Source organism: Dasypus novemcinctus, chromosome 22 (genome assembly GCF_030445035.2).
Source record: "Dasypus novemcinctus isolate mDasNov1 chromosome 22, mDasNov1.1.hap2, whole genome shotgun sequence".
Lineage (NCBI taxonomy): Eukaryota > Metazoa > Chordata > Mammalia > Cingulata > Dasypodidae > Dasypus > Dasypus novemcinctus.
The window spans coordinates 47,683,284-47,700,042 of NC_080694.1; the positions used below are offsets into that span (position 1 = coordinate 47,683,284).

At 45.1% G+C, this 16,759-nt stretch overlaps 1 protein-coding gene across 4 annotated transcripts in view; it reads left to right on the forward strand.

The window, feature by feature from the left end:
- JARID2 (jumonji and AT-rich interaction domain containing 2) overlaps window positions 1-16,759 on the forward strand; it is a 236,814-nt gene that overhangs the window by 2,103 nt on the left and 217,952 nt on the right. The gene's annotated exons all lie outside the window — the stretch shown is intronic.

Below are 16,759 nucleotides of genomic sequence, written 5' to 3' on the forward strand. Positions count from 1 at the left end.
ATCAAGAATAAAGCAGCGTTATAAGAAAGTTTTATTTGACTCGAGTTGACAAATTGGTGTTAATATTTTCCCTTTTTGATCTGTGTGGTGTGTGGTGGGAGATGACCTTCGGGGCACTGGTTTTGTAAAAAATGGATTTAATGGAAAAGATGACTGCCTCCTCTTAGAGGGCTGATCCCAATCTAGACACTGAAAACTTCCCCTCTGGAAGAAATACGAGGGCGAATAATCAAGCCCAACTTAAAATGCTGTTCCATACAGAATTTACGAATTAGAATACATCCGCATTGCAGAGGGCTGGGGAGAATGCAAAGCACTAGTTTAAACTCAGGCGGTGTCAACTGCATGGAGGCACCCTAGCCTGGGAGCGGGGACGCCCTCCCCGGCCACGTCCGTGTGGGACGCGGCCACAAAGCAAATGGGGTAGAACTTGGACGAGAGCCGCCCCCTCCCCCGCCCGTAGACCTGGTTAAGTTGGAGAGCCGCGCGGGTGGGTTTTTTGTTGTTGTGAGTCGTGATCAAATTGTGCGGCCGCCGGAGGGTCGAGCCCGGGTTCCGGCGCGGGGGCCACGGGCAGCCCGGGCAGCCGGGGCCGCTGGGGGCGCGGCGGGCTGGGGCGGATGGCCTGTAGGGGGCGCGCTCCGGGCGGGGGCGCGAGGCTGGACGCCGGGCGCCCCCGGACAGCCGTGGGTGGGGGGTGGGTGGGGCCCGGGGGGCGCGAGGGGGCGGCGTGTGGGGGCGTTCGGGGGCGGCTTGCGGGGGGCCGGCGGCGGCGACCTGGGCCGAGGCGGCGAGCATGGCGGCGCGGCCGGCTCCCTGCGGCCCTGCCCGCGGGCTCTGAGGCGCAGTCTCGAGCGCAACAGGTTCAGCCGGCGAGACGTCAGCGCTCCCGCACCCCCCCCTGGCCCGCCCCCGCCCCCTGCCGGCGCCCCCGCCCGCCACCCCGGGCTGCTCCCGGGCCTTGCGCGCCTGGCCGCCTTCTGTTGTCATTGTGACGTCACAAAGGGACGGGCCTGGGTGGAACCTTCCCCTCCTCGGTGATGTCAGAAGGCGGGCGGGAGGTTCCTGGCCCGGCGCGGGTGCGGGGGAAGGAGGGCGCGCAGCGGGGGCCCGGGCGGTGGAGCAGCCGCGCAGCCCCACGGTGGCCGGGGCTCCCGCGCGGGCGGAGGAGGACGCGCCCCACCTCTGCCTTCCGCCCCGCGACGCCGCGCCTCCCCGCAGGTGAGCGCCGTCAACCTGTCGTCCCCCCACCGGCAGCCCCCCGGCCCTGGCCCCGATTCCCTGGAGGGGTGCGGGGCAAAGAGGAAACTGCTGTTGGCGGAAACGTTTTCGCTTCCTTCGTTCCAGGTCTCCTGATGGTGTTGCGTTACCAAGGCTTTGGAAAAGGAAGGAAACTTCATTCATGGGAAGCTTGGCTTTGTTGGAGGACGGATTGGGGTCACCTTGGCGGGGTTGCCTTCGCAGATGTGCACCCCGTGGAGGCAGGGGCCTGGCTGAATGCACAGCGGCTTCTTATCATCTGTTGCACTTTCTAGAAGCCTTGCAGTATCACTAGGGTGGGGTGGGGAGGCTCCCTTCCATGGCTCTGCCTGCTCTGTGCTTAGTCAGTGTGTTTTTGGGGGGTGGGGGGAACACAGGGAAGACTTCTGATGTTTCTGCTTGGAAGACCGCTGGACACTTAGGTCTCGAGGTATTTCTGGCCCTAGCTCGTGTTCCGAACATGAGAACAAGAGGCCCACATTCTCAGAGCCTGCGGATCTTCCTTTGTAAACTGAAAAAGTATTACCTGCCTTTGTCACTTCTCTAAATCATTGAGATCAGTGAGACCATGTACGTGAAAAATGTAAAAACACTGTGCTCCTTATATGTAAGGTGTAATGTTACTGGAGCTGGTGGAAGGCACCGCGTTTCCTACAATTCATATCAAAAGCCTTAGATGCCTGCTGATTTGCCATTTATATTTATTGCTTCAAAGCAGAGTTTGGGGGTGGGATTGTAGATGGTAGGCTTTGGGAGAAATGATTGTTGTATTTCAGGTTGAATGACATCCTTGAGAAACTCATAAATTGCAGTGTAATCCTGTCTTAATGGTGCTGAGCACGACTCTAACTACAGTACCTTAAATAACCCAAAGCATTGCCTTCCAAAGACCCAGTCCACTCGGACAGTGAAACAGTTGCATGTTTTTGCTCTGTGGGCACTCTGCCATTTCCATCAATCCACTGGTTGGTTATTCCTAGGGAAAATAACAGACATAATACCCAGGTTTCAAAATCATTTGATATTTGCTGCTTTATAGCAGGTGTATGTTTGACACAAACAAAAAATTCTCTGTTGCACTAGGGCACTTGAAGATATGTTGCAGTTACCATGAAAATAAATAACCAGTTTTATTTTTAGGATAGCTCACCCCAGATTCGTACCATTAGGCTGTAAGTTTTAAGTATAAAATTGCGTTATGATTAAAAAAATTGAAAAAAGATTGTTAGAAGATTCAAAAGCAAACTGCTCTAATTACAATTACATGAAAGAGTAGAGGAAAAAAAAGAACTACACCAAAATATAGTGGAAAGATAGGAGCAGTCTCATCCCCTCCCCCTCCCCCCCATGTTACACAAATCCTGCCATTGGGCTGTTTTACAATTAAAGGAGGGGTGGGACCTGGTACAAGTTTTTTAATTGCTATATTTTTCCTTTCATGGGCTATTTGTTTATATGGCTTTCTTTTTGCCTGGTCTTGGAAAACCGTTTGTCACAACTATAGGTCTGGCAGAGGCTATTTCACCAGTATCACTATAAGGTGAAGACAGTACAGAAGGAATACTATCAAGTGAAAAGGCCAAAGTATGTCACTAAAATTTGAAAGGAAAACTAAATTATGGCCGAAAGTAATCCAAACTCTGGGTTATTGTTACTAGTCCTTACTGTAGGCTAATATTTTCCTTTACTGTAGGCTAATATTTGACTTCTGTCCCCATAGCCATTGGCCCAAATAGAATGCTTGGCACTTGGCAGATATAATGTCTGTTTCTCCTCAGAGTAGGTTAAATCAGTTCTCCTTCTGGGCTGAGGGCTGTTGACTCACTTCCAAGTGCTTTGGAAATAACTCCAGTGTTAATACATACTGTGCCCCAAAGGTTATTTAAATTTTCCCTCCTCAGAAAGAGAAAATCTTTTGCAGTATATTACTGATGTCTGTTATATTCAGAATAGAACAGTTTTCTTTTCTTTCAAAAAAGAAATTGAAAAGTCACATTAAGCCTGGTACAAAAACACTTAGTAAATGTTCAGCTGGAGTATTTTTCAGCTGGTGGTTTGTCCTTGAGCATGAAGGTCTGAGGACCCAGATTCCTGACTTTAAAATCTGAATGATTAAAAAGCTTTGCAGTCCAAGAAATTTAGTTTTGGAACTCTGGTTGCATTGTTCTAACCCTAATGTTATCGATCCATGCCTAAGTCTCCCCCAGGGTTGCAGTAACAGCTCTCCTAACCACCTTCTACTTAACCAAACCTACTTGTCCTGTTGGCTGTTGAACATTCTGGCTGATAGCCCAGCAAGATGCTCCTGGCCAGTGGGCAGCTCTGGGATGTGCCTCTGCCCCCTCTTGGCTCCCACGTGTAGAAGGCTTCTTGCTTGCCAACTGTCAGTGTTTGTTCCCAAATCTGGTTATTCCAGTTGGATTTATTACTGTAATTACACAGTTAAATATTATGTAAACCTTTGAATGAGTGTGAAAAAGGGAGTTGGTTTCCATGAAACCTTTAAGTTGAACGTTTTGGGAGGCTGTGATAAAAAACAAACAAACCAACAACAAGCAAAACAAATGGAAAAATCAACTTAGGGGAGCCGGTGTAGCTCAGTGGGATGAGCAATGTCTTTCCACATGAGGTCCCGGGTACAGTACCTTAAAAAAGTGCAATTACTAGTAAATAAGCTGTTAAATTAGATGTAGGCCAGTAATTTGAAAATTTTTGGGAAAAAATCTATAGGGATTCTGCATATGCTTTGCTAGTGTCTTAATTTCCTTTGAAGAACCAAAACTTCAGTTATTCCCAGTCTTCCTCCCCAACAACCAAAAAACCTAATGTGGAACACCAGAACCCCCTAAATGGACTCATACTCAGAAATAAGACCATGGCCCTCTGTTTGGGGGGGGAAAAAAAAAAAAGGCAACCAAAAGTACATTTATGTGTTTCAAGTTAAAATAAAAAGTTAAGGGATCTTTCTAAAAAATTGTATTTTGTGGTTTCCTGTCTACCTTTTTCCATTAACTGACTTTAGTCCCTATCATCCCTGGTTAAGAGTACTTCCACTATATTTAACCTTAATCTCCAAGTATTAAACTAGACTTTCCTAGCTACTTCATATCATAACTCATTAGTAAAATACATATTAGTTAGGAGTGGTCCCTCCTGAGGTGATTTTTACTCATTTTTAGAGTTAAAAAAACACACACAAAACACTGTGGCAGTCTCTGGGGGTGGGTAGGGGTTGGGGGACTGGAGGCTTGAATGATCAGTGATTTCCAGGAGGTAGCTTATGGAGTTCAGATGCTGGTGGCTTGTAATCCAGCAACTTTAATTATTTTGTTTTAGAAGATATTGCTGAAGGTCTGTTCTGTTTAAAATCCTTAAGCCTGCCTGTTAATGAAAATGAGACAAATTGACTCTCAGTTGCTTAGTTGGAACCAATTATCATGTTTCTTTTCATCTCCCTGATAACTGTTCTTTTCAGTCCTCTGACAAACGCCCACAGGCCCCCATTGCTTTCCCAGGCCTCAGTCTTCGTTTTTCTGGTTCCCTTTGTCCATAAACCTTTTCCATACTAGCCTCACCACTGCAGACCGCTCTCATTCTAGGATGCATGAACAGTGATGAATTTTGTTCCTTACAGTTACGGTTTAGTAGTTGCTGCTTGGGTGGGGAGTGAGGTTTTTCTGTTACCCTGTTTGGTTTTATCCTTTTCTGGACCGGCTAGCCTTCTGGCAGTCTCGGACTATTTAGTAAGTCTTTCTTTTTCAATCATTTGTGATTCAGAATAAAACCATTAAGCGGAATGGACCCCTTGTAGTTAGTGGCAGCCCTGATTGGATGGATACCTTTCTGCTGGCATTAGAGCAATCCTGCCTGCTTCTAGAACTTCTTGCTCATATCATCGCTTGCAGTTAGTGCTTTTCTTGTCTTCTCAGGGTCCTAGATGTCTGGGATGGTGAAGTGACAGGCCCATGTTTTATAGATACAGATTCTGTTCTAAAGGGCAAAGTCTAGGCCAAAGTTGAGTGGGTAGCAGAAGCTGGACTAAAAATCTCTGGCTCCGGGGTCTCTGCCCATGCTTCTTTGTACTTCTTCCACAGTTTCCCTTGCTACAGATTTTACTGCCTTTGTGAGGATGCTGCCCAGCTCTCTTGGGACGTTCTTTGCCCTCTGAGGAAATGTACCAGAGAGGAGCTTGGATTGGAGAAAACACTTAGAACTGGCCACATACCACACGCGCCTCTTGAAAGCCTCATGGAGAGGTTATTTCTGAAATAACCATCCACAATTATTGTTTCCTTGGTGATTTCACACCAGAAAAGGGGATAAGCCCATTTTACAGAAGAGAAAACCGATGTGAATAGAGACTGGCCAGGTAGTTAAAGGTTGTATCTCCTGATTTTTTGGTCCAGATGAAGGAGAGAGAAAATGAACAAGTGAAGCCCAGAAAACGAGCAGAGAAGGTCATCAGAGGTGCCCTTGGCCCTCTTTGGAGAGGCTTTTGGCTTCAGAAGGTTGGGGAAGTTAAGGCAGCCTGTCAGCCTCCAGGAAGGAAAGGCTTAGTGTGCATTTGCGTTTGTTGTTTTTTTTAAGCGCCAGTTGGTGGAGCTACCCCCTTATCCCTGCTCGCTGTTTCCTTGAGTCATCCTGGGAAGAAGGACTGAGGCCCCGCTACCCCTCTGGGTTGCCTGCTCTGTATTTGCACCAGCGCCTCCGCCTTACCCCACTTGTGGCCGGCGTGGGCTGCAAAAGTTTTCCACGCTTCTGGGAACCGGTTTGATTTCCCAGGGCTGTGACAAATCTGCTTCGGTACTTCTCTTGCACTTGTTTGTTATGTTGCCTCCGATGTTGCTACTTAGCAGGGACCAAGGGGTGCTTGGGGAGCTCATCGGCCCTCAGTTCTTATCAGGGTCTGAGCCACCCAGTCATCACAGGCATGCCGTATCTGCCCAGGTATGTTAATAAGGTAGCAATAGGGGCATTGTACATAATTACTCACAGACGCCTAGCAGGTTTGAGGGTGTTGGAAAGGGGAACCCTACTGGTGGAAGTTGAGAGCTGTTCTTGAGAGCTGGTGCTGCCTAAAAGGCCTAAATTGGATTTGTAAGTCTGTCAAGCTTCACCACCCATGAAGAGCAAGGCCAGTGAGCATTGAAATATTATTAACAGCAGTTTTAGTTGTCACGAATCCTAGAAGGTTAACATAGCACATACCCACGGTTTTGCCCCTCCATGCTCCCGGTAAGGCTTTGCCCTCACACAGCCGGGAATTCTTGCCAGCAGCATTTGGGGGGTGGGAGGAGTGGGCTGCGTGTGTTAGAAATGGAAAATGTGGCTGGTGTGTGTCAGGAGACCCCCGGGTTTTCTGGGTTAGCAGCCCACGGATCTCCGGTGATTGAGTCATCTGTGGGGAATTGGGGAACCCTTTTGGCTCCACGGTTTTTATTGCTCTCTTTAATCCGGGTGATTCTTTCGCCGTTACTTTCCTAACCATGGTTTTGGTTGGGGTTTGATCTACTGTGTTGATTGATTGTGTCCTCTCTTGGTTTTCATTTCTGCCAGCTGTTAAAAGTGTGGTGCCTGTGGGGGCAGAAACAGGTGCTAGGAGGAAATGAGAAGGGATTAGGCCAGAGCATGTGTGTGTTGCATTTATTCTTTTCATAGTTGTGCAGAAAGGGGCTGAATGAGTGCTTTTTATTTTGCTAAGCAGCAGTTAGGTAGACGTTATTAAAACTTGCCCCTGTTACTCTAGTAAATGGGCTTCAGTAATTAAATGCGCCAGATTTGAACGGGCTATTGTGCCATATAGATGGACAAGGCTGGGAATATGAACTGAGTTCAAGTTTGGCCTCTGCATTGAACTGCTGCTGTGGCTCTGGGCAAGCCATGCAAACTCTGAGCTACTGCTTCCTTATCTGGAAAAACTCCTTGCAGGCACCTCACAGGCTTGTTGCTGGGTGAGCTTGTGAGGTTTTTGATGTGAAAGCACTTTCTAAACTGCATACTACTGCACAAATGCTCAAGGTATTATTACACAGTTGGACATCCCAAACCAGGAGACATCAGACCTGCCTGAGGCCTTCCTGGCTGACCCTGAAATAAAAGAACCTAATGAATGAATGCCACACTTTGCCTAGTATTAAACCAAGTGAAGTGTAACGGATGTTATAAAGTTCATCTTGGGTCCTAGAGCAAGGCTTTTTTTTTTTAAAGGATATGTAACTTCCCCATCTCTATCTCCTGTTGGGTTGAATCTCTTCTGTATTATCCAACACTTGACTCCCCAATATGTCTGGGTGGTGAATTAAAAGTGTATGTGTGGGGGAGCAAATTACGAATTAAGATTAGAATAGCACTGAATTGGTGCACAGAGATGTTTAACCAGTGATGTAAAAATTTGATCTTCCCGTAATTCTTAAAAGTTGAAAATCTGACAGTCCTTCAGTGGCTCCCTGTGTTCCTCAGGATCAGGTCTAAACCAAGGTCTTTCTCAGCAAAGCGTGACTAGCCCTTCGTGGTCTAGCCTGGGCCTCTCCCATCATTGGTTCCACTTCACTCACCGAGTGCTTCAGCTGACTCTTTGCTCTTGCACATGTGGATTCCTCACCTGCTCAGTGACTAGCCTGCCCCCCTCTGCCCCCTGTGAGGCCTTCCTGGGAAATTGCTACCCTGTCCCCACAACAAGCCGAGCCTGGTCCCTTCTGCCTGTAACTCAGACTCCCCTCTGTCATTGTTTGTTTCCCCATCTTTCTCCCTGTTAACGCCACAAGAGTAGGACCCCCTTCCCTCCCAAGTTTTGAGTCTGAGTGAATATCTAGCAAGCCTTGAATGTAGTTTAGGAATATGGAGTTAAAGCTTTTGGAGTATGCATACTTAGCATATCCTTAGTGTAAAAAGATGAACTTAACCAATTAGAATTTTTGAAGCTCAAGGGCCTCTAATTTTATTTGTAGCTGAGAAAACCCGAGGTGTCTGTCTAGTCCTGTTAGGTGACTTGAGGTCACGCAGTTTTATCGGTGACATACTAGGGCACGAAGTTCACCTCCTGACTCCCCCAGGATTCAGGAGGCGGCTGTGTGTCTCTGCCACTGTCTTTGGACAAGTCAGATAAGATGTTTTCTTTCAGGTAGATCTGTAGTTACTCATGGCTACAAGACTAATTGATTTCATTTTCATGGAAAGATAAAACCCACATGTGATCCCCATACCTGATTACACCAGTAGTTTCCCTTTTGAAATTGGGCTTTTTTGCTTTATGGAAAAAATCACTCAAAGTAGACAAGTACCCAAAGATAAAAACCACAGAAATCACACATCCCCCGTTCCTCCGCATGTCGATCTCTACAGCTTTACATGTATGGCTTCATGTTTTTAAGTGGTTTTCTCATTTAGATCATTTCAATGTCAATACAGTTGTACATCATTTATCTTTAAAGGATTGCAAGGCACTCAATTGATGTATCTACTACAGTTTACTTCGTTTCTTGTTGATGGTCTTTTTTCACAGGTTTGGGGCTGTTGTACAAAAGGATGTGTACTGAATGCTTTACAGGTATCTTTTTGCACTTAATGCCACATTCCTGAAAGTGGAGTTCCTGACTCAGAAGTGTCCATGTTTACGTCTAGATCCCCTGAACTACTTTGCTTTCTGGAGAAAGGCTGTGCTAATTTACGGTCCCATGGGCTGTGGGTGTTAGGCCAGTGGGCTTGCTTGTTTGTTCGCTTTTAAAAACCAATACAGGCACCTGTAATGAGTAGTAAAGATGTCAGTTCAGTTTTATTTAAGTTTCTATTTTCTTTCCTTGTCCTCTCTCAGGGCATTAGAGCTAAAATGAGATAAGATGTGTGAAAGCACTTTGTAAAACAAAATTGCTTTAAGAACACGATGTTATATAGTCAGTGCGATATTATTTAGTCAGTGCGGCTATAGTAGTGAAGCGAAGGTGAGTGCCTACATAATTGTACAATTGTATTTTTTGTATTTATGAAATGCTTTCCTGCCAGGCCAAGTGGATATCTCAAGTACTAAAGAAGGCCCAGAAGCACGTTGTTTTGCACGTTGTTTTCTCATTAGTCTTGTTCCTGAGGTGGGCTTGGTACAACTACGAAGGTCTGTTGCGCTCTGGTTTCGAAGACTGTGTGTGAATACACAGCCGGTGTTTTCTCATTCACCGCCATGTTCTTGGCACTGTGCTAGGACATAGAAAATCTCTTCTCCTTGTCTTAAGACTGCAGACTGAAGTTGAGACTCGGGGCTCTTTTATGTTTTATAGGGTGACTTTTGGTGTAAATCACTCCTACACCTCAGTTTCTTCATCAATGAAATGGAAACAAATAACCAAGATTGTTTGGGGAGGCAGGATTAAATATAAATGTGTGAAGTGCCGTCTGAACTTTGTGGCTGTAATTCTCCAAGTTTGATTAGGGAACATGGTGTTTCTGGGTCATCTTTGGTGATTATAACACATGTGGTTTGTCCAAGAAGGAGGAAATTAAAGTAATATGGGTGCACAGCACTTTGCTTCTCTCTAAGCCTTGTGTTTTCCTCCTAACTAAGGGGAAAGTGCAGTGTGAATTTCATTACACCTGGACATAATTTTTAATTGCTCAGATGACTGGTTTTTTTCCTGGTTGTTTGTGGATGAGGTGATGTCACAGCGCTGCTTAGCAGAAGCATTACTTGTTTTTTTGGATGTTTTGGATGATCTTTGCTTTTTTAAAAAGTTCTCCAGTCAAGATGTCCCGTTAAAGATGAGGTGGAACCTAATGTATACTGGTTTTACCCAAATTGGCCCCTTTTACATTTTACTGATGCTGAGAGCATTCCTTTTTCAGGTTGTAATAATGTTTTGATGTTGGAGGATGAAAGGGCCAACATGAAGGCATTTAATAAGGAGCCATGGTCTGGAGTCCCGGTTAAATTGGTAGCATATGGTGTTCATCTGCCTTGAAGGGCCAGCCAGAGCTGTGTCCGCCGTGGAACCACGAAGCTCAGTCCTCCACGCGTGCTGTGCGGATGCTTTTCAGAACTGGCCCTTCGGAGCAGTAAAGGCCTTTGAGAGATGCCAAACAAAATGGTGGACTTGGTTCCTGAATATCTTGAAATCATGAAGTGCTTGGTCGGGCTCTATGAAGAGTTCCTTCCTTTGCCTGTTGGTGGGAGGGCTGTAGTGGTGGGACACGGAAGCTCAGTCTTGTTAATCAGCTTAATTATTTTAGTGCAGTTGTGTTTAACATTCCCTTCTACTCACTCTTCAGCCTTTCCACTGGGCTTGGGTACTGGTTTTGAGGGCTATTTATTTTACATATCTATTTTTATATGTCACACGTCATTCCGAAAAGGATTTAAGGCCACATTGAGCTGTCATGGGGGAGCAAATAATTTTTGCTTTGATCAGACTGGAGTTTTCTTTCTAAATCCAAAAGATGACAGCCGGGTGAAAATATGGGCAGGGAACAGTTATCACTCTGAACCAGTAGTGTTTGAGCTGAGCAGTTTGCTGTTTTAGTTTTAAAAACTTGACTTGAAACTGTAATTAAAGGCGAGTTTTGTTAAATAGTATTGGTACTGACACCCTGACAGAACTTTTAATCAGGAAGAATTTTAAAGATGCATGAAAGTAATCCCCAGTGGTGATTACGTCCTTGAGTGGCAGAGATCAAATTTCTGTCTAAATGCCAATGCAGTTTATAACTTTTTTCCACAGTGTATGGGGCTTGGGAGGGTCTGGATTTAATAACGAACAGAGGTTCAATGGTTGCTTAGAGAGGAGCGATTGGTGGATGTTACTGCATGATTCAATGTTCTGTGTCTTTAAAAATGTTTTAAAATACTCATTCTGTATCATAATCCTCAAAACTACTGTTAGGATTCCAAACCATTGTGGTTTAAACTTAGCTGGAATCTGAAAGGTGGCTGACAGAGTGAAAGGAAACCTCTTTTAAATAAAGAACGCATTTGGCTTGCCTGAAAGTCCGCGAGTCCGGGCTCTTGGCATATCTACACCATGGATGAAGAAATTGGAGAATACTTGCTTCATTCTACTGGACTTTCCTCCTTCCAGCACAATATAAACACCATCAATTAGTCCTGAAGAAACTCCTGCTACAAATAAGAAATTGTAAAGTGTCATGTTATACCGAGGTTCTGTCCAGATGGGGTAAGCAGTACAAGACTGCACACTCTACTCCACTTGTGATAAATCAAAACTCTAATGAAGCTATTAAAATGGGCTTGCTTTTGTTCCTGGTAAGCTCAAGCATTGGGGGGTACGGAGGATCGGTCTGATTTGGAAATGTATGTGTGTGTTTTCCTTCTAATTCTACTCTGAGCTCTAATTAAGTGATACTGTCGCTGCCCCAACACCTAAAAACGAAACATTGTCTGTTCAACTAGCCTTTTTTCGTTTTCTTCCTTGAGACTTGCTGAAGTTGTCATGTTCTTTCTTTCCAGAATTTATTGGAGCAGTAGGCAAAGCCTCTTGGGAGTATAAATAATGATGATTATAAAGAACAGTCTGTTTACCAAGGAAGGCCATTATCTTTGACTTGCAAAGCTTTTACAGCCAAACATTGTTTGCTTACAGTTGTTTAATACAAATGAAGACCTTAATAGTACCTATTGAAGAGCAGTCCTTTTACTCCTTTGTACACGGAGGTCATTCCAATAAAGAACAGAAGATGTCACCTTGCCCAGGCATGACAGCTTGTTTCTCTGGACAGGCGTTATGTATGATAGGGAGTGGCTTGGCGGTGCTTTCTCTTTCAGGTAACACGGTTCAAGGTTTCTTTCTTTTCTAGCATCAACGGCAAATGACCCCCCTTGCTGGATGTTAAAAGCTGGTAAGTAATACCTACTTTACCTTTGGGGGCCCCTCTTTCACTCTAATTGCTTCCTACCCAATTTACGAATGTATGGATGGCCTTAAAACATAATTTAAGGGGCTTGTCTGAGTCGGCCCTGACATCGAATAAGTATATTTAGATGGTAGACTCTCACTCTTTTAATTAAACCCACATATAGCTATAGGGGAATAGCAAGGCCAAAGTTGCAGTTTTTACGTGTTGCGAGATTGAAGGTGCCCCTCAGCACTTTTTTACTCCGTTAGAACTTCAGTATAACCTTTTTCCTTTTAAACTCTTACATTCCCTACTTATTCTAGTTCTTTTGATAGTTTTTCGGCTATTTTTGTCTTGGTGTTTTAGTGGTAGTTCAGTTCAAGATGAATTGGAATTTTGGTCATAAATGTGATTGGAAAAAAAAAAAAACCCCAGTTTTTTAACCCAGTTCAGTGCGTTTTAGTATAACCATCACCACAGTCAACCTCAGGAAATTCTTAATGTAAAAGAAACCCCATAACGGTCAGCAGTCATTCCCTATTTTACCCCAGCTGCTCCAGCTGCTGGCAACCGCTACTATTCTTTCTATAGATTTGCCTGTTCTGGACAGTTCATACAAATGGAATCATACTATATGTGATCTTTTGTGTCTTGAGTTTTTCCCCTTCGTATGTTTTCAAGGTTGAAATTTGTGTGGCATGTGTCAGTATATCATTCTCTTAATGGCTGAATGATATGCCAGTGTGTGGATATACCCCATTTATTTATCCTGTTTATCTGCTCATCATTTGATGGACATTTGGGTTACTTCCACCTTTTGGCTCTTGGAATAGTGCTGCTAAGTACATTTGTTAATGTGCTTTTGTGTGGCATCTTCTCAGTTCCCATGTAAATATACCTTGAATGAGTGTGATTTTTAAACCTCAGAAGTTAGAAAAAAGCATGCACACACACGTTATTACTAACTTTATTTCCTGTTCCTCTACTAAGCTGCCACTAAACGGTGACTCTCTGCGCTTCCCTGTTCTTCTGTAGGGTGCTACACTGGGCCCTTCCCCGGGGGGGCTTTTGCCTTGCCTTGGAGAGAGCTCCTCATTTTCCTTACTGCCTGTCAGCTCCTCCTCACTGCACTGTGTGTGTGTGGGTGGGTGGCCAAAAGTGCTCTTACCCTTGGCAAACTGTAAAAATTGTTCACACACGCTTATGCTAGAACCATATGCTCCACTTGCTTAGGCGTGAATCAGCGATGGAGCTTAGAATTTCATCTTGGTAGGATCTCAGGTGTTTATTTTATTTTATTTTTTTATTTTCTTTATTGCTGTAGTCGTGGGTCTTTAGATGAATTCCTTCTTCAGCATTTTCCACGTAGAATTTTGATGGGGTGGTGCTGGTAGTGGATTGCAGGTTTCCCAGAGCCTGGCTTCTCTCTAGGAGCATCGAGAGGACAGAGAAACCTTGAAACTATCTGTGATTTACTTTCTTGTAGGAGGGACTTGTTTTCCTGCTTTACCTAAGGCTTTACTTTCTTGTGGTTAACTCTCTTAATATTCTTTGGCAAAGGATTACGGAGAATGGAATGATTGTTGGACTAGAAAGTTTCCCTGAATTTCTTGCTCTCCTCAAGACTGCTTTACTTAAAAAAATCCTTCATAATTAACTCCTTTAAGAAATGGGAGCTCTTATAAAGCAGAGGAATGGCGCTATATTTTCTCTTGCTATTTCTGATTTTATTAGATTTATTTTGCCTGCATTTTTCCAAGTTGGTGTGAAATCGGGTCAGATGAGATTGGTCTCCAAGCAATTTTTGCTCATTTCTTAATACAAAGAAGTGGAATGGTGGGGTAGAAGGAGGTGTGTCAGCGAAGCATTTTGAGAAGCAGGGCATGCACATTGCAGTTCTGGGAGTGTGTCCTGGTGTGTCCTTCCATTCCTAGGTTTCCTAGTGCCAAGAAGCCAAGGACCAACGTGTCTGTCAGTGTTTGGAATGTTATTTATTACATAGCTCTTGAATTCATTGTCAAAAAATTCTTTGCTAATGGTGTTAATCATGCTTTTCACACTTTCCAGTTTTTCTGGTAAGGCTCTCTTTTCCAAATTGACTCTTGTGTTCAGGTCATTGATTCGGCTTACCTAATGGGGAGTCCTGACAGCCAGCTATGTTCAGTACTCTCCCTGTAGTCTCCAAATAACCAAGAATTTGCCAGGTTAGCTACCACCCTCAGTTAGAAGGGGTGTTGTGTGTATGAGAGAGAGAGAATTTATCTAAGAAGGAGTTAATATTTTAAATTGGGCATTATTTAACTGGAAATCTGTGTTCTCTGCTGGGCTGCCTTTGTGTGGTGTACCTATAACCTATACACATATTTGTGCCATTTCAAAAGCAAATGCCACATCCCTCCTACAAAAATTGCTTATTAGCGCTAATTTTAAGAATTGAGTTGGAACTGCCCTATAATGTAATGCGGAATATTTCCCAATAATGCCTAGGTTAACAATGATAGTCTTGCTGTATTGTGCAAAAAAGGCTTCTGTTCAGACCCAGCTGGGTTTCAGGCTTAATTCATTGCTCTGTGGCGGGATCACCACAGCTGCTGTGGGGCCTTTACAAATGCAAAAAAGCTGCCAGTGTTTGTTTCATCAGCTGCATAAGTGATGAGGCCAAGTTGAGGAATCCATTCCAGCGCGCAGTGTGCAGGCTGTAGCCATTATTGTTTACAGAATTAGTGTGTTGGAGCTTTAAAATAGTTGGCACATCGTCCACCCCTTAAAAGCATAGGAGTAAGGAACAGGGACCAGTTCCGTTGTCCTTGTAATGTTTGCGGGATCCAGCGCAGCCCTTTGCTTTTATAGCTTTGGGCCTGACTCTCCTTTGGATGAAGTGAGGGCCTGCGTTCTCGTCCCTTTAGTTCTGCAAGGAAACTCCGGTTTGTATTCCTTTTTAAAGTCAGCTACTTAGAGTTCCATAATTGCAACTGAGTTTTAAAGCCATAATCATCCTCCCTATTCCAAATAGGTATAGGACAGCTGGGACTTGAAATGTCTGTGCATTCCAGATTTGATTTCCAGATTTGGCTCTACAGGATTTATTTTGGGAAGGGATATTGCTTTGGGAATTGCCCTCATCTCTCTCCCTGGATACAGAAGTTAAGGCTACTTCTTGGCCGCATGAAAGACCTTCCAGCCAATTAAGGAGTATCCCTGCAGGACCCACAGAGATGCTGTCTTAATAAGCAGGGCAGCCCCCTTCCCCAGGGATCCAGTGTGTGCCCTTGGAAGCCTGTCCCGTCCCTTTTGGGTTGGGCAAGCAGGAGTTTGGGACTGGAGCCCGTGGACTTTTATGTGACTGTGGAATTGGCCCTGCGAGCCCTTTCATTTTAACCTGATTGGTTTCTAATCCCCTCCTCGGGGGCCTTCCTGGAAGTCAAGGTCTGTGGAAGCTGGAGGGCACTACTGGTGGCCTGGAGGTTGAGATTTTAGAACTTGAGAGAGTTTGTCCAGGGAGGATGAAGAATTGTGCTTCCTTCCTTCCCTCCTGGAAAGGTCCCAAGGTGCTCTCTCCCATTTTCATAAAAAACATGGCTCGAAGTCTCCAATTTAAAACCTCAGTACTGATCAGATTTATCTTAACCGTTACATAGGGTCTTCTCAGGTTCTCCTCGTCTCCACATTTTACGCTGTGGAGCGTCTGGAGTCCCACTACTCTCCTGTGGTGTTTGTGCCCATAAAGCCGAGTTTGGGGATCCTTAATTCCCTGCTCCCCGGGGGGGCCTTAATCAGCACATTTCCTTTTCTCTAAAGAGGTCTCTTGAGAGGAGAGGATGGTCTCTAGGACATTTTAACTGGTAGGTTCAGGGAACGTGCAACAAAGAACAAGTAAAATACCAGGCTAGATTTTTGCTTGTTTTGTAACACCTCCGCCTCCCCCAGCAGTAGCAATGAGAAGGAAAATCGCTAACTGGGAACTCCACATCCTCTCCCCCTGGGGTAAGGACTAATTTGCAGGGCCTGGTAATGAAACAGCAGTTTCAGGGGCATTGTTCTCAGCCTAGCAGTGCCTGATTGCCCTTCAGAAAGCCGCTGCTCAACCTGTTTCTACTGGCTAGGGTGTTTGTTTTATATTTCTGACTTTAGGAGGCTTTAATCAAAGCCTCCTCCAGGTTTTTATGTCAATTTTGAGGCTAAAATGGCTTCTTTTTTTTCCTATTTGTTAAAGTACTGGACTCTCAGTTTTTTTTGGGGGTGGGTGGGAAAGTTTTCTCAGTGCAGAAGCCCTGTGTGCATGTGGTTGTGTGAACGTCATCTCAGGACCCCGAAAGTTCTCAGTGGCCTGTCCCCTAGAAGACGCACTCCAGCAGCTGACTGCTTGTACAGTTCAGTGCCTAGGAAGCTTGCCTCGGCCTTAAGGCCTCAGTGTTCTCCACTGTAAAATGGGATGCAGAGGCCCCTTCCCCCCAGTGAAGCTGAGTTGTTACAAGAGGTGTAACTGTGCCCCTTCGCTGCAGGCCTGCCCTGCCACCGGCATGTTCTCTAGCGGCTGTGATATTGACGTTACACCTTGCTGAATGGCAATCAGGTTGTCCTGGGGCTATGAGGAGAGATGATGAGTTTACCATGGAGAAAAAGCATGTCCACTGAGAGCCGAGCTTCCTATAGTGGTATTCTCCCC